This window comes from Gossypium hirsutum, chromosome A03, assembly GCF_007990345.1.
Source record: "Gossypium hirsutum isolate 1008001.06 chromosome A03, Gossypium_hirsutum_v2.1, whole genome shotgun sequence".
NCBI lineage: Eukaryota > Viridiplantae > Streptophyta > Magnoliopsida > Malvales > Malvaceae > Gossypium > Gossypium hirsutum.
Genome location: NC_053426.1, coordinates 102,102,196 through 102,124,615, shown reverse-complemented (window position 1 = coordinate 102,124,615; position 22,420 = coordinate 102,102,196).

The following is a 22,420-nucleotide window of genomic DNA, read 5'->3' as shown; positions in this document are numbered from 1 at the left end:
TAGTGACAGGTGTGTCTTTTCCAAGTGAATCGATGATGATCGTGTATAAGTTTAGGGTCACACGATCTCTCACACGGGTGTGTGGACCACACGGTCACCATTTGACCTTGTGCACCTATAGATTTTAGGGACTTTGTGAACCACACTGCTTGTCACATAGTCGTGTCTCTACTGTAGGGTGATCTGCCATAGTTTGATATGGCAAATTAGGCTTTCCCAATATACTTAAAGAGTTTATTCTCAAGCAAACTACTGTCTTTTTATAATTTTTAGATTTTAAGTTAATAAGTGTAAATACCTTGTTTTTACTCATTTTGAGACCCAATTTGGCCAATAGTGTCATTGGAGGCCCTAACGTATGGTTGTGTGATGTAAGAACATGTTGAAGGTTGAAACGAGCGAAAATGTAACACCCTTAATCCGTATCTGTCACCGGAATAATGTTACAGAGTATTACCATAAAACCGTAACATAAAAACATACATTTCCAAACATTGATATAAACATAGTATAATCCATTCATATGCATGCATATTGTCCCTTAATTGAGCCCTTGAGGCCTTAGAAACACTTTAGAAATGATTCAAAACTAAATCGGAAACATTTGGAACATTGAGGGAAAAGTTAGAAATTTTAAACTGCATGGGTCACAGGGCCGAGACACACGCCCGTGTCTCAGGACATATAACAATTGAAATAAGAACACACGGCTATGTCCTAGCCCGTGTTCGCGCCCGTGTAACTCTCTGACTTGGGCCACACGACCAAGCTACACGCCTGTGTTCCAGTCCATGTAACACTCAAAATGGCCTCACACGCCTATGTGCAAGGCCATGTGCTAGGCTGTGTAACTGTCTAACTTGCAACCTTTAAAACCTACAAGGGACACATAGCTGTGTCGCATGGCTGTGTGTCACACACAGTTGAGACACATGCCCGTGTCTTAGGTCGTGTGGATAAGAAATTGGCTAAAATTAAGCTATTTCCTTCACCCAATTCAAGCATGTATCGAAACACAATTTGCACATATGACCAAGACATTACAGTATGCTCAAAACATGCATAAAATGACCAATTCACTATACCATTAATCCATATAACCAATATGCCAATAAGGCACCTTAATCACAAAACCATCAAACATATCTAAACATATGCATATTTAGCCATACATCAACCATACACATCTAACTTATATCCATACCAAAACATACCACAATTGACCACATTTCAAACATACCATCACTTACTACTTTGATCATAAAAACATGCATCAACTTGACCATATTATCACACAACCACAAAGTATCAAAAGTACCAAAAGTACCAAAATTCAAAGCAAGATTATATGCCATAAACATCAACTAGCCATTAAACATAAGTCCACCTATACATGCCATTATAACCTTGATCAAAATATCAAAAACTACCAATATAATCACCAGATAGTGTGATAGGTCTCCGACAAGCTTCCAAAACGATCGAGTTTTTGATAATCTATAAAACATAGGAAAGAAAACTATGTAAGCATATAATGCTTTGTAATGCCGTAAATAATTTAATTCTGTTTCTGTAAATCCTGACAAAATGAGTATTTGTTTCAGCGGTTAAGTGTTCTAGATGTGTGTGGGAGGTCTAGGATTCAAGTCTAACTTTTGGCCATACTATTATTTTTTATCCTAGCCTTATCTCTGCTGGTTAGGCTTTTGTAATATTGTTTGTAAACTCATTTTAGAATGAGCCTGCTAGTTCGAGTGGTAAGGAGTTAGTGTGTTAGAGGTCCTGTGTTCGAATACCTACGCGAGCGTGAGTGTTAATTTTTGCTTCGGTTGACTTACAAAGTTTGGATGGAATTGAAGTCTATTTAAATGGGTAGTTATCAGTTGGTTAGGGATGGATATAGTGTGATTTTTTTAATTTTGAGTTTAATTTATTATTTTTATTTTTATTTTTTCTCTCTCTCCCCAAAATTGTTTCTGTTTTGATGTTCTGTTTTCTTCTTCTTTTTGAATATTGTCAAATATTTTCCCTTCTTTTCTTTTTCTCGATTTGGTAATCAATTTTTTACGCAATTCGCGGTGTTTCGATTTTTGGTACCTAATTTGATTTGGTAAGTGTGGTTTACATTTTTAGTTGGTGAATTTTTGGTTGATGGGGTTTCATTAATGTCGTTTATGTGAAGATCAAGGGGGTTTGGGGCTGTCCATCAGCGTCATAGTTGAATGAAACCACTATTTTTCGTATGAAGGTAAGGGTTTTGGTTGAACAAGGTATTGTTTTGTTAGATATTGATTCGGTTTAGCAACGATTAGGCGATTAATTCGGCTTTTTAATAATCAATTCTAGGTTCTAATGGTCTCAGGAGTGTTTTCGAATCAAAATAGTACCAGGTGTGTACCCTAAACACAAAAAATTGAGGTTCGACGAACGCCGAAAAAGGGCACTATCGACGCCACATGGGTGTGTGTCCGGCAGTATGGTTGGCCGTGTACGAGACACGACCGTGTGAATGTTGTAGGCGTGGCTTTGCGCGAGACACGGCCATTCGATTGTGAATGTGTGGCCATGTGGGCCATACGGCTTGGCCAGGTTGGGCGTGTGAACCCACACGGACGTGCCACACGGGCATCTAGGTTTTGGGCCAGGCTGTGTGGACCACACGGGCAAGGCTAATCTAGGCGTGTGGGTCACACGGACGTGTGGACCTACACAGGCAAGCCACACAAGCATGTGGGCCCAAAATTCTAAAAATTTCCCTAGGGTCGAACGGGTCGTTCTGATCGACTATGAGCCTACCATAGGGTCGGTAATGGCTAACCAAACTCTATTCCATGTGATCTGATAGTCTGACCTTAGTAGGAAACTGGGCTTTTTTATAAAAATAACCTTAAAAAATTAATTAATTACTTAAATAACCTATTTTTTAATAAAACACGAAAATAACCCAAAATTTACAGCAAAAGTTGGTGGAGCCAAAGTGTTTGGCGCCACCAATATGCCACGTCAACAATCTACATTAAAAAATTAATTTTTTGGTGGAGCCATGTAGAATTGCGCCACTTGTATAAATACTAGGGAAATACTGTAATTTTTGAAAGTATAAGGAGGACTTTAGTAATTTTTACCTTTTTCTGGTGGAGCCAAATGAATTGGCGCCACCAGATTTCAAAAAACTAGCTCCTGAGACCCTATTTCCCTTTTCAAACAGTTTAAGGCTAATTTTTTAACTTCTTTTTCCCCCTTCACGTTAGATTCTTTGAATTGTCCTATTACGCTTTTCTTTCTTTTTAAGTTTATATTTATTTACTTTTTTTAAGTTTTTATTTGTCCTTATTTATTTTATTTATTTGTTTATTATTAATTTAAAAAACTTGAAATGTATATTTGAAATGTTTTATAATATTTTTTAAAATTTTTTAAATATATATTTGAAATTATTTTTTTAAATTTTAAATATTATTTTTAAAATTTTAAATATATTTTTTAATTATATAAAATATTTAAAAATTTTAAAAATATGACCTTTCAAATTTATTATTAGTTTTATAATATTTTAAATGTATATTTTAAATATTTTTTTAATTTTACATATAATTTTTAAATTATGATTTTTAAATTATTTTTAAAGATATTTAAACCTTTTTTTAAAAATTCTATTTAAAATTTTAAAAAATAATATGTTATTTTAAAAAGTGGAATTTGAATTAGTTAGAAAAAATAAAAAATATTTGTTAAAAAATATGACTTTATTTAAAAAATATATATTAAAAAGTAAAAATTTAAATTAAAGATTAAAAACATATATTATAACTGGTCACATCGTGTCAGTGATATCAGCAATGTGACCAGTCATTAACTTAAATATTAATTAAAAAAAAAAAGATGAATGTTATATAATGTGGGATTTGGTCCCCTCTTCAAAAGGAAAGAAGAAAAGAGAAAAAAAAGGTAAGTTATTTATAATTTTTATTTTTATATTTTATAGTTATTATAATATAATAATTAATTATATTGTATTTGTGTTTTTTTTATATTATGCAGATATCAAAATATTTTCTGGAGTAAATATGGATCACACTTCATCGAGTATCAACGAAACAGTAAAATTAATTATAAATTAAATAAAAAAATTATTTTACTTTCTTTTTTTTTCTTGCTAAGCGCTACTTTGCTCAACATATTTTGATTGCATGAAACTGATCTCTATTTGGTTGTTATTATTCCTTTTTAACTATTTTCTTGCATGAAATTAATCTCTACGTGTTAGTTATAATTTTTTAATTCTAGTACACATTCATAAATTTATATATTAATTTTTTAATATGATGACATTTCTACTTAATTTTACTGTTTACTGTGTTTGGTTCCATTTGTGGGGTACAAAAAAGTTATATTTGTCTTTAACGAGTGAATTTTTTTTTATAAAAGTTCTGGTATGTAAGATAAATTTTCGAGTTTGAATATGCCTAGTTTATATTATATTTAAAACTCTATGTATTATTATAGATATCAATTCAATAAAAATAAGACTTTTTTTATTTTTATATTTACCCATATCACCTATAGTTTTTTAGGACATTATTATTATTTTTATGTACTTTTTGTAGTTATATAGTTCCCTTTACTTTTAATGCTTAACTATGATTAGGACATAATAATCACATTTGATTTTGACATGTTATTATTAATATTTTATGACAAATATGCATTCTATTATTAGTATTTTATTACTTATTTAATTTAACTTAAATAAAAAATACTTAGAATGGCTACGTTGGTATAGTATAAGTGTGATGTTTTTGTTTTCTCAACCTTTCAATTTTACTCTTCAATATATAATTTTATGTTTAAATTATATAGATAATTGATTTATCTTATTTTTATAAAAAAATTGCCATACAGGATGGGTATCGGGCTTTGAGGTCGCGGTTTCACTTTCCCAAGTACGATCCGGATGAGCAGATAATGTCATACTTATAGTTGGCGGGATTTGGGGATGTCGCATTGATCCAAAAGTTTGACCTTAGGGCGAACTTAATATCCGCCTTAGTTGAACGGTGGTGTACAGAGACCCACACCTTCATTATGTCGTGCGGGAAATGCACTATCACATTAGAAGACGTCGCTATGCAACTTGGGTTATGAGTTGGCGGTGTTGTGGTCACAGGTTGAAGCAAAGTGTTGGAACCTTCAGTACTATGCCACAGATTGCTTGGACGGTCCCTTAGTGATGGGGAACAGAATTTCACATGCTTGACATTGGCATGGTTAAGAGCAAATTTTAAGGAGTTATCGAGCACTGCCACTAAGCACGAGGTGGTACTGTTCGAGCCTATATTATGCATTTGATCGGGGGTACTTATGCCGAACAACACGTCTAATAGGGTCCATTTAAAGTACTTGCCTCTATTAGAGGATTTTTCTCGTGCCGGTAGTTATAGCTAGGGATCGGTAGTGTTGGTCATATTGTACTATGAGCTTTGCTAAACAACAAAACATGGGGTTAGTAACATGGCTGGCTGTCTGGGTCTGCTGCAATCTTAGGCTTCATACAGGATGCTACTTCTAGTGGCTGTTAGGCACCAACCATATTCGTGGCCACTTATAAATAGGAAAAAACAAAATTATACTTAACATTTAATTACTCATAAGTGTGAATAATATTTTCCAAAGTTTAACTGCTAACGTGTTTGTTTTGGTTTCAGATGAGCCACGTCTCCAAGATTTGGTGCAAGCCAAACATTAATCATTTACCGCCAAATGATAGAGGCGTACACCGAGAGAAAGTAATATATATTAATATGGTTTAAGTAGCATTGATTTAACATATCCACTTGCAGTATGTGATATGACTTGACTTATTATGTTATATTGTGTAGTTCTTGTGGATGTCGTATTCTGCACTGAACATTGCAACCCTTATTCCTTAGTGGGTTCATGCTGAAGCCCATAAGTGGTGTATTAACACGTCGATGCTCAACTTCCTAACCGTTGAGTGGTACAACAGTGATCGAGTTATGCGACAATTTGGGTGTAAACAATTTGTGCTGGTCGAGCCACAACAATTTGTTGATGTCCACGGTAAGGCTATGAGAGGGAAACATACAATAAATTGGAGCGTTGAACATCAATGTTATGTAGCACTATGGAATGCCCGGTACAACATGCGGCCTGAGATGCGCTCCTGCATGTTTGATTTTAGTCCTTCGACTGAATACATGCAGTGGTACATGACTCGATGGCATGTTTATTTATATGGTGGACAACTTACGATAGTACCTGGTCACGGCTACAGACATGGAAATCAACCTATGGGTGAGACAGAGGATCAACATATGGCAGAGCCCGACTTGAAAGACCAACCTTTGAACACATCGGACCAATAGGTTGATGCTTTTTGTGATGAGTCGCAGAGCAGTTCATATCACTCGGACATGGACGGTTCAAGTTCATATCACCCAGACATGGGCGCTTCGAGTTCATATCAACCAGACATAGGTGGTTCGAGTTCATTTCACCTAGAGTAACCATCGGTATCATTTGATATATTTGGTAATAACATGTACTCCACCCCACCTCAGGCCACGTTCGATCCAACTTCCGGTCCTCCTAATGTGTATAGTACACCCCAACGTCCACTCTGTCAACGAAGGCCCTTAAATCGCTATACCTCGAGTTATGATTCCACTCCTCATTCTTTCCAATTTTGAGTTATGTAAATTTCAAGTGTTATGTAATATTTGTTGTATTGGTTTAGGGTTCCACAACTTATATATTAGTCTTTTTTGTATAATTATAATATCTTTTAAAGTATTAAAAGTTGCAACTGTTAATTTTAAATAAAAGCTTAACACTAAATAATACAAAATTTATTTCTAAAAGATCATAAAATGTAAACATTATGAACAACATTTAATTTCTTTCAAACCGTGAAGAGTGACCAGTGTAGACATATCCATGGGGACATTTACCCCGATTGTGGCCAATTGTTTTATATATGGCACAATGTTTTGGATCGACTTGTTCTCTTATATCTACGTCGTTCTGAATCCTTATTGTTGTCAGTCGACCTTTGACTCTTTTACGTAGTGACTGATCTGGCAACATTTCAAATGCAGGTGGTTACACTTCCCATGTCGATACATTCCTTAATACGGGGAACTCGTTACCCCAAATACGCAGCGTACGTTCAAGTGCATACACATCATTGATATATTGTTCGACATTCAAACTGTAGGTAGTACATGCTACAACCACATGCGCACACGAGTATCGTAGTGTTTGGAATACCATCTATTTCATATATCAACTCCGTAGGATCGTGGCGGGATCCTTGACCGACGATCGATATACTCTGTCACTCGAAAAGTTTCCAAATCTTGGGAATATAGTTCTACATTCATCGACCTAGCCCTTTGAACGTTCTCTTTCATGGCATCACTGATTTTTTAGACGTGTATGTGTCCTATCTCTAACTGTTTTGCTCGTTTCAACCCCATTTTTGGCATTAAGGTTGCTAGCCTGTAAAATGTGGCTGAAAAAACTGCTAAAATTGGCAAGTGATGGATAAGCCTCAATATGGAGTTAACGGCCTCAACTAGGTTAGTTGTCATATAACCATACCGGTACCCCTCATCAAAACATTAAGCCCATTACCACGGCTCTAAGCTATCAAACCACTGTCTGGGAGAAGGTTTGGACCCCGCCATATCAGTCTCTAACCTCGCCAACTTATGTCTGAATCGGTGTGCTTCCAGCTCGTCTCCTAATTCTGATAAAATGCGTTACCATCCCAATTAGGATATGGACTCGAAATATTTACAAATAAGAATTTAAATACGATATTTTTACCCATGTTTACAATTCGTTTGTGCCAGTCTTTGTTCTTGTACTCATTGTAGAAGTTGACAATGATGTGACGAATACAATAGACGGACCTCCACGGAACCTCGGATTGTCGAATCACAGCAACAAGACCCTTCGATCTGTTAGAGATAATACAAATGTTGTCTTGCCTGACAACATGTCTTCGTAAGTTTCGAATGAAATATGCCCACGATTCGGAGTTCTTTGACTCCACGATGGCAAAAGCGATTGGTAGTACATTTCCGTTACCGTTTTGTGCAACTGCAATCAGAAATATCTTCGTGTATTTTCCATAAAGTCATTTTCCATCTACTTGCACTAACAGTTTGCAATGGGAAAAAACCCTAACACATGAATCAAAAGTCTAAAACAGTCAACGGAAAACTCTTCTCCCCAGTTCCAATTGTCCATTAGGGCTTGTATAAGGAAAAGTTTGTAAGTCCACGAAAGTTCCTGGGATGTGCTCCACCATTTCTAAAATCCAACCCTGAAGTTCATTGTATGACTCATCCCAATCGCCGTACAATTGTTGCATGACCATTTGTTTCGCCCACCACGCTTTCTTATACAACACTCTGTACTGAAATTGAGCTTACATGTTTGCAATCAATGTCGACACAAGAATGATTGGACTATCTTTCACTAGTGGTACTGAAATCGAAAACTTCATGCTGTATTGTTTGATGGAAAACACACAATTCACCTTGTTCTCGAACTGTTGCCTAATGAACAACTCTTCGAACTATGAATTTGACGCCAATCCTATGAGCAGGTGCTATATCGGCGTAGTCAGGGAACTCAGATGCATGCGTTGCATCTAGATATATGTTCAACATGTCGCCTCTAAGTTCATTTCATAAAATAATGCCACAACTCGGGTTACTGAATGAAGGGCCACGAACATCTTCAACCTCCTCCAGGCATTTATCATCGATATTGTCTGAAACTTCATCAACATTGGGATCACTAAAATCTTCAACGCCTTGATCAGAATCTTCACCATTATTGGTCATTTCTCTGACATTTGTCTTTGTGCTTATTATCATTTCCGGATGTATTTGTAAACGGGGACTGCAGGTAGGGTTGTCATACGAACTCCTACCATAATTAAGATTTTTGGGTATCTGCGATGTCCCTTCGCATTCTAATTGGTCTGTCCATCCAACATTAAGATCAAAGTCAAATTCGTGATGTTGACTTATTGGACTAACATTCTTAACAGGCTCTAAGTCTGCTAACTTAGCAAATAACTCAATTGGTTGGGGGTTCTTACTTTTAGTCGACTACCATATTTCCATCATAGTGCCCAAGTTATCATCATCTAACAACTGAATCTCACAAAATTTGAACGGATCTGTAGAGATTGGAAACTTGTAAAATAATTTGGACATCGCCTTTCTAAAATGGATAGCTATTTTTGCACTGATCATCCTTTTCATTTCTGCTAGCTTTACATTTTTTTTGAATCGCAAACCTATTCTTTGTCGACTTTGAAATACACAACCAACATCACCTTCTATACTTTCACCATTAAAAAGAACATACACCAAAAACACCTCATTATTCATCTTCAATAGATTTTTTGAACTCTCCTACTGAACACAACAATTTCACCATTCTATATATGCTAGAGAATGACTTCACCAAAATAAAATATTAAATATTAAATTTTATATTAAAAAATATAAAAAAGTACACTGTAAAGTGATGGAGCCATTCTAAATGGCTCCACAAATAAAATATTAATTTTTAAAATTTTAAATTTAATTTAAAAAAATGTTTTAATATCTTTAAAATTAATTTAAAAATTAATCATTTATAAAAATTATATTTAAAATTTTAAAAATTTTAAAAATATGCATTTAAAATATTATAAAACAAATAATAAATTTAAAATATCATATCTTTAAAAATAATATATTTTTAAAAAATTAAAAATATTTAAAATATTATAAAACAAATTAAAATATTTAAAAGATACATTTAAAATATTATAAAACTAATAATAAATTTGAAAGGTCATATCTTTAAAATATTTAAATGTTTTATAATATTAAAAATATATATTTAAAATTTTAAAAAAATAATTTCAAAAATATATATTTAAAATTTTTTAAAAAATATTATAAAATATTTCAAATATACATTTCAAGTTTTTTAAAATCAATAATAAACAAATAGATAAAATAAATAAGGAAAAATAAAAAAAATTTTAAAAAGTAAATAAATATAAACTTAAAAAGAAAGAAGAAAAGTAATAAGACAATTCAAAAAATATGACAGTGAAAGGGAAAAAAAACAAAAAGTTGGCCTTAAACTGTTTGAATAGGGAAATAGGGTGTTAGGAGGTAATTTGTTGAAATCTGGTGGCGCCAATTTATTTGCCTCCACAAAAAAAGGTAAAATTGCTAAAGTCCTCCCTCATACTTTAAAAAATCACAGTATTTCACTTGTATTTATACAAGTGGTGCCATTCTACATGGCTCCACCAAAAATTAATTTTTTAATATAGATTGCTGACGTGGCATGTTGGTGGCACCAAACACTTTGGCTTTACCAACTTTTACTGTAAATTTTGGGTTATTTTCTTATTTTATCAAAAAAATTGGTTATTAAGTAATTAATTAATTTTTTAAGGTTATTTTTATAAAAAAAAGCCAGGAAACTGATATGTATGCCTGACTATTTTGTTAAGTATGTATTTATCTGTATACGAGCATGTTAAGCATGTTTAATCTGTTATTTCTGCATCTGTATTATGTATTTGTATTTGGGGTGAGATTTGTATTTGTGGAGGAAGTGATCTATACGATGACCATTCACTTGTATTTTAGCAGCTTGACTCCATATTATTCTGTTTTGTGTTGCATCAACACTTCATGGTGTGTAGAGATGGGTGGGTGTTTTTAACCCCACATGGTGTGATGAGATGGACGGAGATGGTGTGTAGAGTATGGGGGTAGGATTTTATAATCTGATTTGTTATCTGATTCTGATATTTGTTACTGTTATGGACTTAGGTTCGAATCTGTATCTGATTGTATACAAAATTCTGTGTATATTACATGACTATTTCTGTTGGGTTACACACTGAGTTTATGAAAACTCACATCTGTTTGTCTGTTCTGTTCAGGTAATCCACAGACTTAGGTGGGTCGGTGCGATGAAGGCTCAGTGGTGGCTACTCGACAGAAAACTATTTTTATTTAGTAATAATGGTTTTATTTTAAAATCTGGTTTTTCTTGAGAGTTCGTAGTTTTTGAGACTCTCTGGAATGTATGGTTTTAACTTTTGGATTTTGTTTTGCTTTTTTTTTCCGCAATGTTAACAAAAACACTTTATGCAAACAAATTGTTTTAACAAATGGTTTTTGGAAACACGAGCTTGGTTTTGGTTTCAAAAGAATTTCAAACTTTCGCTATGAAATAAATGGTTAACTTTAAAGAACATCATATAACGATTTCAGTAATGTATATGTATAAATGAATATGTTTTATAATACTTGGACATTTCATCAAATAACTAAATATGGTTTTATCGAAGTATCGCCAGTTTCAAAACCCTTCTTCGTAACACTCCCAGATTCAGCCGTAACGTCTAGGCCGTGTTTGGGGTGTTACATGCTTAGTAAGTTCGTATAACATGAACATAACTTTAAAATTAAACATGATACAATCCAACCACTAGCTTGGCACATGCCTAAGCATCATCAACAACAATTGCTAGTGCTTTAACACATAATTCAATTGGATTATCACATGGTAAGTTAAATTCACATGAATATCATACCATTGGATTCATACTTTCCATAAACTTAGATATAGATTTATAGATCATTTCAAACTTTTCCATAGGTTTATAACATATCCATTGGAACATTTATTGTTCCTTCCCTTTTCATGCCCGTTGAACCACTTAGAATAATATCAGATACGCAGGAAAGCTCACATAAAGTGTGCTAGACATATGGTCGAAACCATTCCTTTTCCTTTTCCTTTACATCATTGCTCACTTAAGCCATAAAATGGGTCTGCTCACACACGCTAACAGTCAGAATGTAAGCTACACAACGCCGCTCACACAATTTGACGAGTATACACAATAAATGCTAGAACTCAGTCATCAGTAGGACATTCAGGACCAGCACTCGAAACATGGTAGCCCTAATGACATGTTATTTGTATCCTATATATTCCTAAGGTTCAAACAGGACACGATAATTGTCAAAACATCGTTGGATTTCCATCATTTCATGCCATGATAAATAGCACAATATCATATATATCAAAATAACATTAAAACATTTATTCAAACATACAAACTTCCCTCGATTATGAAGACGCCAGAACGAGATTACTAATCCAAGGCTTTAGCTTTTCCTCGATCTAGATCTGAATGAGGTTTCTCTTCATCTAAATAAGAAAATTCAATTCACTTAATAATCTTACTATTCAATTTATTCCAAAATTCATACTTTTACAATTTTACACTTTTGTCCCTAATATTTTAACTTCTTTACAATTTAGTCTTTAAGCTCGTAAATTGACATTTATGCAATTTCATCTACATTTCATGCTAAATGAAATACCTATGGACTTATACAACCTCACACAAATCAAAATTTCACAAATTTATCTTGGTATTTTACTAATTTTACAAATAAGTCCCTAAATAATAATTTCATAAAAAACTACTTAATGAAACTTGTTTATTTAACAACAAGGACTCATAATCTTTCATTAAATTTCAAGAATCATGCAAACATACTCATGAAAAAACTTAAACCTTTAACAATTTTGCAAATTAGTCCCTGGGCTAGCTAGATTCAGTTACAACGATCTCGAAAACATAAAAATCAATAAAAACGGGATGGAATTACACTTACATGCAATAGATATCCCTAGCCGAATGCTCAAGCTCCTTATATGGAGTTTCTCTCTTATTTTTGGTGGAAAGGATGGACAAACAAGATGACATCTGTTGTTTTTATTATTTTACTTTAACTTATTTATTAAATTACATAATTAACCTTGTTCATTAACCTTAAATTCACTTAATTTTATGTCCATGAATGTCCACTAATAATAATAATGGTATAATTACCATATAAATCCCTTTGAAAATTAATTTCATAGCTAATAGATACCTTTAACTAATAGAACTCTACTTTTGCACCTTTTACGAATTAGTCCTTTTTACTTAATTAAGCATGCAAACGTCAAAATTTCTTAACGAAATGTTTATAAAACCTTACTAACATACTATAGACATTATAATAATAATAAAATAAATATTTACTCATTGGATTTGTGTTCCCGAAACTACTGTTCGATTTTATTGAAAATGGGCTATTATAGAAAATGGCACCAAAGGAGAGGGTATCCTGATATCCAAACCTTGGAATCACGATACCTCCAACAAAATGGAAGATTGTAGACCACTCTTCAGTGGTTTTGTGCCATCCACTTTGGGTATCATAATATCCACCCTCCAAGAAGACCCCCAAGTTCAAAGTTGACTGAGGTATCACAATATCCTCTTCTTGGTATCGTGATACTAATATCGTGAGGGGGCAAAATTGGACAAAGTCCACCCAATGCACCAATCACACAAGGCCTATGTAGAGGAAATTTTGACAACAAAAATTCATCAACCATCAGCCTAAAACAACCAATTTTGGCTGAAGAGAAAATGAGACATATTAGCTTAGTTTTAGCCTTAGTTTCTCTAGGTTTTCTTTTAATTTTTCTTCTTCTTTTTCTGGGGTTTCTTATTTTCATTTCCTTAGCTATAGATTTTAAATTTCCAAGTAACTTTTCTTATTGTTTTAGTTGTTTTTAGTGTTAGTTAAGTTAGTTATCACTGTAGCTTAGGTTTATTTGCACTTTTAGTCCCTATACCTTGGTTGTAAAACATTTTCAGATTTAATTTAATGTATTTTAGTTTCTTTTATTTTAAATCTATTAAATTTTGTTCCTTTTATATTTATTGCTTTAAATTTTCTTGTTGAATGCTTTTTGTTTCATGTTCTTTAAGCTTTCTTGCATAAAAATCTCAACTTTTATATTTTCTTAAGCTTTACTTTAATGACTTCTTTAATTTTTCATTTTCATAGTTGGTAGTTGTCGTTCCAGCATGAGTAGCTAAACCTTTAGAGGGTTGGGTGATGGAGATGTGGTGAGCTGATTTTTGGATGACTGACCAAATCTTAATAAATTGTATTAATTTGAATGAACCTAAAAACATAGGATTGAAGCCCCTAAGGGAACATCTAGACAAGTGATACTGAGAGGTAATCTTGTTGTGGACCAATTCATTAGTCTCGGATTACCAGGTGAAATCGAGATATAAATCAGACTAATTTGTCTAATTTGCTAAAATTGAGATCAAGAGATAAAATTCAGCCACTTTAGTAATTTAAGCGATTTAAGTCCTTAATTTGAAGCTCAATGAACCACATCAAAGTCAACTGACCACTGTTAGTTATTTATTGGTTAATTTCATAGTTTGTACTCTTTATAAGTTGGTCCCTAGAGTAGCGTATTTAATTTTCTTACAACATTTTCTTATTATAATTTGTCTTACTATAAAATCATACTAGTAGCCGCTTAGACTCTAAAGTGCACACTATTTATTACTTAATCGTCATCTCCTTTGGGTTCAACCCCTTGGAATACTATGTGTTTCATCAGAACTAGAAATATTACAACTAACTTATGCGCTTGTAGTTAAAATTGCTCTTCAAAAAAAAAAGTTCTCCAAAATCGACCATTTTATTGTGCGCGAGCGATCGTAGGGTAAATTATCGATTTTCACAGGACATCAGTCTGGCCACATGCTCGTGTAACCCTTCCGTACGGCCTTAAGTCTCTCACAAGGCCGTGTGACCCCTGCTTTACAATTTTTCCCAGAATTTTATGATTTATTCAATTTACTCCCTGTATAGTCGCCAAATTGTTTTTAGAGGTTTTATTCACTCCATTGAGCCCTTGATTTTATGAATATGCTAGAATTTATGAGCTGATGATTGAATTGCTGCTGTTATAATGCATGATATAAGAATGTTACAAGTCTATTGCCACAGTATTTCTAGTAAACTAATACTATTAACACTGTGATTGTTGAAATTGAAAGCATGTGAAGCATGTTTACTATGACTTTGAACTGGATACATGATAAGCATGTCTATTGCTACTATTGAACTGAATACATGTTAAAAATGTCTACTATTCTTGTATTGTACTGTTACTAGCATGTCATATTGCATTGCATGGGGTAAGATGATTGAAAAGAGGAAGCACTGACAGTTTAATAATCTAAAAACATTGTTGGTTCATCCACAATTTATTGACAGCTTGTCTGTAAGCTTTTTATCTAAAAATACTGGCAGTTTATCCGTAATTTTTATCAGTATTTTATGTACAAATTACGAGTGGTTTATCCATAACGCGGTGTGTAGGGATGGATGGGTTCTGGGAAACTTTTTGTATCACCCCAAAATAAATAGGGTTAGATGAAATAAATAACTAAGAAAATGATTAGGTTTGATGGCTAGGTATCACTCCCACATCCTAGAGGTCCTAGGTTCTATCCACACTTCTTCCATTTCTTTTCTCTTTTAATTTCAGCAAACCATGATAAAAACCATACCCAAATAAATAATATTTAAAGTAAAAACTTAATAAGCATTCTTCCTTTTCCCATGTGATCTTAAGTTTGAATCATGCATATTCTCCCCCTTTCCCTTTTATTTTTGACAAAATTGGAAAATTGTTATCCAACCTCCTCAACTATTGAAAACCCTAGCTATTTAATCTCTTTACCTAATTGCATTAGAATTGTAATCTCTTTTTCTAAATTAAATTGAATTTTTAACCTCTTTCCCCTATTTCTTCTCTATTTTCTTTCTTATCTTTTCATTTGCAAATATTTTTCTTACATTGCTGAAATTAATTTTTGCATCTTGAATTTGAAATCAATCTCTAATCAACCTGCTCTTCCTATCGGTTTAACGTAACACTATCAATTTTGTCTTTAATCTTGCCAAAGATTGATAAGTTCATCTCAAACCCGACATTTAAATCTCGAAATTTTATAAAACATCTCACCACATTAATTTTGTAAATTGATTACATGATCTTTTTCAATTCTTGTTGAATCTTTCAACAATCTTGACAAATCTTGAAAACAATCTTTAATTCTTATGTAAATATTATTTGAAGGATCCGAGTTAAGTATCCCAGACCAAGTTTGAATAAGAGGGATGTCGTTCGGTTTCTTGGTACCAGGTTTGTGTTTCCTTACAAAAGAATTAGGGCAAACAATGCTTCAGAATAGGGCCACGCGGTAAGTAACACGACCCCTTCACATGGCCATGTTCCTTTGAAACCATATGAGTTTGATTCTCACATAGCTTGAGACCCTCCACACGATCGTGTTTCCTATACCTCGATTTTACATTTTCCACATGGCCTCAACCTATTACACGACCTAGCCATACGACCATGTACCTCCCTCCACACGGTCTCAAATTTTACAAATTTACCCAGTATTTTATGTTTTGTGTAGATTATACCTTGAATGATTCTCGATTTGTTTTCAGTGTTTTATTTTATTCAATTGAGTCACTGATAATATGAATAATGTTAAAATTCATGACCTAATTGATCGAATTGATAGTATATTTATATGATTGCATGGATTGTGATTAAGCATGTTTAATCTATCTATATTAGTGAATTATTCGTACAACATGCTTTGTGATACTATTAAATTGGATCCTTTAAAAACACATGTTTTGGCAGCTGTATCGATTAGTTTAGAATATATTTATTAATGCCATTTTTTATCTGTTATAAGCATGATATATGTATCTATTTTGTTTTGTTATAAGCATGCTAAATCTTATTGAATGGGATGGGAAGTTTTGAAAGGATGAAGTTTTGATAGAATATTGATGGTCATGAAACTAACTAAAAATTCTACTTAAGGCAAGCGCACCTATCGAACAGTAGTATAGTTATGGTAAGACCGAAAATATTGTATCCACGAGGACTAAAAATACTAGTAATTACTATCTTCTTATTATCTAGCCTAAAGTTTAAGAGGATGTTTTATCTAAAACTAAATTAACTACGACTACGACAGAGATGAAAATTGGAAAATACTTTTTGGAAAACCGATGGAGAAAACAATACCCAAGGAAGAATCCACCTAGACTTTACTTATTACTTTTGAGTTAGACTATTTATTCACTTAACTTAATCCGTAGAAATCCCTGATTTATGTTAATATCCTTCTCGAGACTAAAAACAACTGACTCTAGGTTGATTAATTGAAATCTCTTTCTAATTAAAACCCCTATTGTCACATTAACTCGATCTATGGATTCCCTTATTAGATTGGACTTTAATCCGGCAGATTTATGTCGTCCTATCTCTAGGATTGCATGCAATTCTGCTTAATTATGAATGATCTACTCTTAAACAGGGACTTTTGCTCCACTGAATAAACACATTGAAATCCTGAATTAATATCCTGGAATATTAAAGCAAGAGTTAAAATCACAATTAAGAATAAGAACAAGTATTTATCATATAACTCAAATAATAGTAATATCTGTTTTAGGTTTTATCTCCTTTAGGTATTTAGGGAGTTTAGTTCATAATAATGAAAAACATCTCAAAGTTTGGAAAATAACAAAACATAAAGAAAGCAAAAGAACTTCTAGGAAATTAGATGGAAATCTTCAGTCTTGATGTAGATCCTCTTCCCGAGCTGCTTCTGATGGTTTCCCTTAAGTCTTTTCTGCCTTCTACTCTCCGTGCCCCCCTTAATCTTCTTCTAAGGTGTTTATATAGGCTTTCGAATGCCCAAAATAGCCCAAAATTAGCCTTTTCCGAGTAGAACTAGACTTGGGCTTGACAGGGACACGGTCGTGTGCCACGCCCGTGTGAAGGTCCTCAGGCCGTGTGCAATTCTGACTTGGATTAATGTCGACACAGCCATGACATGCGGGCGTGTGGTCTACCCGTATGTCACACACGGGCGTGTGGACCACCCGTGTGGAAGTGCCTAGGCCGTGTGCAACACTGATTTAGGGCCCAATTTGTCCATTTTTGGGTTGTTTCTTGCTCTTTTCGCCATCCTAAGCTCTTTTGAGTATAAAATATGAATTTAAAGGATTAGGAGCATTGAATTCAATAAAATCAAGGAAAAATCATCCATAAATATGTCAAGCATGGGGTAAAAATATGTATATATTACGGTTTATCAAATATCACCACACTTAAGTATTTACTTGTCCTTAAGCAAAATCCTTAACTTACAATTAAAATAAATCTTTCTCAACTTATAATTCTCATCAATAATGTTCAAAATAACCCACAAGTAATCATACGCTAAGAGCTTCACTATAAGAACATTAAAGTTTCAAACAATCCAAATTGAACATTTCAATCATAAAATCATAGGTATCCCCCTTTATCTAAGTAATCACCTTTAATTCCAAATTGACAAGGTTGACATCCTCACTAATGATTCACTCAAATCACTCAAAGTGTTTAGGGTTCAATAATTAAGCACTCACGTGATGGCTATATTCATGGTCGAGCAGGACATGGCAGTCGTGGATGATTGTTTGTTTATGCCTTAGTAGTACCCATCGACTGAACCTTTTGAAACTGCGATGCCATCAATAATATTTGAGGGATTTATATGTATAGGGTTGTTATGGTTAATAATAATAAAATAACTAGATAGAAGAAAATTCAAATTATAGTAATAAAAGTCTTGTAAGCAAATGATAATGAAAGTGAAAAAGAAATGCCAAAATAAAAAGAAAATAAAAATAAAAGTAATTTAAAAATTAGATGGACTTAATAGTCCTCGTCGACAGCTAGATCGTGAGGTGGTGGTGCTGGAAGCGATATGTGAAAATGTTGGCAGATTTGTTGTAGCGTCGCCTCAATGCTGTCGAATCGCTAAGTGCAATATTGCTCAAAACGATTATGGTGGTCAGAAACCTCAGATAATGAAGTAGCTGCATGAACTGGTCGATGAATTGGTGGTGGCTGTGAAGGTGGGTCCTCCTAAAATGCAGGGATATCATCAGGAATATCTTCAGCGTCCTCCTCATCGGTAACTCATGTAAGTCAGTACTGAGGAGGGTCGAACCTACGGCGATGCTCAATCATTCACATATAGAGCATACTTTGGATGCCCTGTGGGGCCATCTAGCCAATGAGAGTAAGCGATGATGACTGTGCCACTGTATTCAGGAGCCCAAAATATCGCTCTAAACGAGTCACATATGGGTCGATGCTGATGACTCCCTTTCGGTGTCATTCTGTCTGGTGGAGAAAGGCAAGGGCAACAAAGTAAACGAGATAAAAAATATGCCAATGGCTCATGCTCCACAAGAAGTATGCGTCTTGAGTGTTGACGACGCCAGTGCTCTCTCGCCTCCCCGTTAATGTGTGTGCTAAAAGGGCGTGGAGATATCGCAGTGCTGGAGCTAAAGCTGATGCCTTTAAATGGCTAGGATCATAAATGCCTGTAGCAGGGTAGAGTCTACCCAACATGATGAAGGTGTATGATGTATGTGGCGGTGAAGGTGGGGGAAATGGTCAGTCTCCATAAACTCGTCGGTATAAAGTCCCAAAGAAGCTTCAAATTTAGGGATAGTCAACTGTCTTACTAGACCGCCAAGGCGGAATTGAACTGTTCCTGGGTCGTCGTATTCCGTAATCATTGTCTGTAACTAAAAAGTTGAGCCGAGTTCCAAACTGAATTCCAAATATGTTGGCTCGATGATATCAAAGAATCAGTCTTACAAAGCTGTGGCGAGGAGGGCCCATACCAAATCAGCTAGGTGGACCTTCTCTAGTGCGGCACAATTGATGGAACGCCCCACACCAAGGGGTCGGGCACGTAGAATCTGAAATAGTTCTTCTTGGGGCCCTGGTGGGAATTGAAGGAATGGGAGTCATATCTCGGTCGTGGGACCCGAGGAAGATGTCGCTCCTTTCTATTTTTTCGAGGCAGGAACCGCGGCTTTCTTGCCTTTTGGGTTTGTCATTATGTATCTGCAATAAAGGGCATAAATAAATCAAATTTGACGAATCAAAAAAACAGGCCAGTCCATTAACTTGATTTGGTTTAATCACTTGGACAAATCAATATGCCACTACCCAACAATAACAAAAATAGTAACGAAACTCAAGTAAAAATAAGGATGTAAAATGGAGCCGATGATAATCATGACTGGGACTACATATAAAGGAAATAAACAAGATATTAAGGCCACGAAAGAATAGAGGAAGAGTGAACTTAAACTACTTGAATACTCAGAAAAAATAGAAATAGAATAGTTATGCAGAGTATCATTAAAAGAAGAATTTCAGCAAACCAAGTCAATAACCAGTAGTTTTAGATTTAACAGATAGTTAGATGTGAAGCAAGTAAAGTAATCAAAAAAATAAACATAAGAAATAAGTAGTATTAATAATAACTATTATAAAAATAAATAAATAAAAAATGAAGGAAGGATGAGTGGAAGAGATGTAACCGAAGGTGGTGAGCGGGGGTAGGCGCGGCCGTCAGAGTGGTGTGTGATAGTAGATGATAGGATTGAGGGAGAAGGGGAAACGAGAGGGAGAGGTGACTGCCAGCGGTGCTTTGGTGGTCTGAAGGTGGGGGAAGAAGGGGAAGAGAGGAAGAAGATAAATAGTAAAATGGGGGTTTGAATAAGGAATGGGGAAAATTAGGGTTAAGGATTAAGGTTAAATGGGTGCCACGGTCGTGTAAGCCTCGTTTTGGGCCACACGGGTGTGTGTTCCTAGCCCGTGTTTTTCGTGAAATCATAGTCAAGTTCACACACGGTTTCTTCGACACACCTGTGTCCCCAGGCCGTATGGTACACACGGCCACGTCGCACGACCATGTGCACGATTGTTCGCTTCTCTCGTGCCCGTGTTAGGTTCACTACGCCCGTGTTCATGGCTTATGCCTATGGTTTGATGTTTCAAGTTAGTATCGCACACGGCTAACGGACACGCCCGTGTGTCTATGCCGTGTGACCCACACGGCCACATCGCACAGCCATGTAGTGCTACCTTCATTTCTCCCACACTCGTGTCAATCCCAACACGCCCGTGTCAATTAGTCATAATTGTGCACGGCTCTTGAGCACGGCCGTGGCCTACACTCGTGTTCTATTCTGACTTCGTTTATCATTTTAAATTTTAGGCAAGTTCTCACACAGCCTCAAGCACGCCCGTGGTACAGGCCGTGTGTCTCCCACGACCGCATCGCACGGCCTTGGTGATTTAGCATATGCCATGTCTCTGCTGATCTTTTTTTAAAAAAAATTTAAGGTGCAGTTTTACCACAGTCTGGGACACACCCGTGTCACACGGCTGTGGATATTTATCGCGGCCCGTGTGTCATCCTATCTTGGGAAAAATGTTTGTCCTGTTTTAGCACAGCCATGGCCACGCCCGTCTCACCTGCCCGTGGGGATCCCACGGCCGAAAGCACGCCTGTGTGCTAAGCCATGTGTACTGAAAATACCTGCATTCAAATTATAAAACAAAAAGGAAAAACAAAATAAGTTATTTAGTGGGGTTAGTGCTCGGGTTGCCTCTCGAGAAGTGCTTATTTAGAGTCTAAGCTCGACTTACCTCTCATTTGTATGGTCCCGGTGGATCACGGAGTCGGGACTCCTCCTTCTTACTATCAATTCTGTTATCCACATAAAGTCTAATTCGAGTAATATTTACTTTAAAAGTGCCAAATTGAGAATGATTTACCTTGACTGTACCGTATGGGAAAACATTCAGTACAGTGAAAGGAGTCACTCTGTTTGTATTAAGCTCTAAAGTAGTAATTTGGGGGTCCTTTTCATCTAACAATACTTTATCCCAAACCTTAAATTTCTTTGTTTCATTCTTACGCCCATCATGGTGTTGCTTAGATCATCTTGTGCTTTTGGTTTCTTTTTGACATGTGTTCGCCATTCATCTAGTTCATCGATTTGTAATCTTTGTTCCTCATGATTTATTCTGTTTTTGTGGTATGGATTAGAATGAGGCTCCATCACGTTCTTCCTAGGGGAGTCCTGCAAAGAAGTTTGAGTTGCAACATTATTTAAGTTAATAGAACTTAAACAATCATCTCGATTACTAGATATTTTTGCAGAATCACGAGCTTGAAGCTTAATCGTGTCATCACCTACACGAAGTACCAATTCACCTGTGCTGACGTCAATGATAGTTCTAGCAATTACTAAAAAGGGCCTCCCTAAAATTAAAGGTACGTCACTATCATCATCTATGTCTAAGATAACAAATTCAACTGAGAATATAAATTTATCAATTTTGATCAGTACGTCTTCAATAATACCTCTAGGAAATCTAATTATTTTATCTGCTAATTGAATGCTCATCCTAGTTTGTTTGGGTTTCCCAAGACCGAGTTGTTTAAACATTTTATAAGGCATGACATTAATACTTACCCCTAAATCAGCCAAAGCATTGTTAACGTTTAAACTAC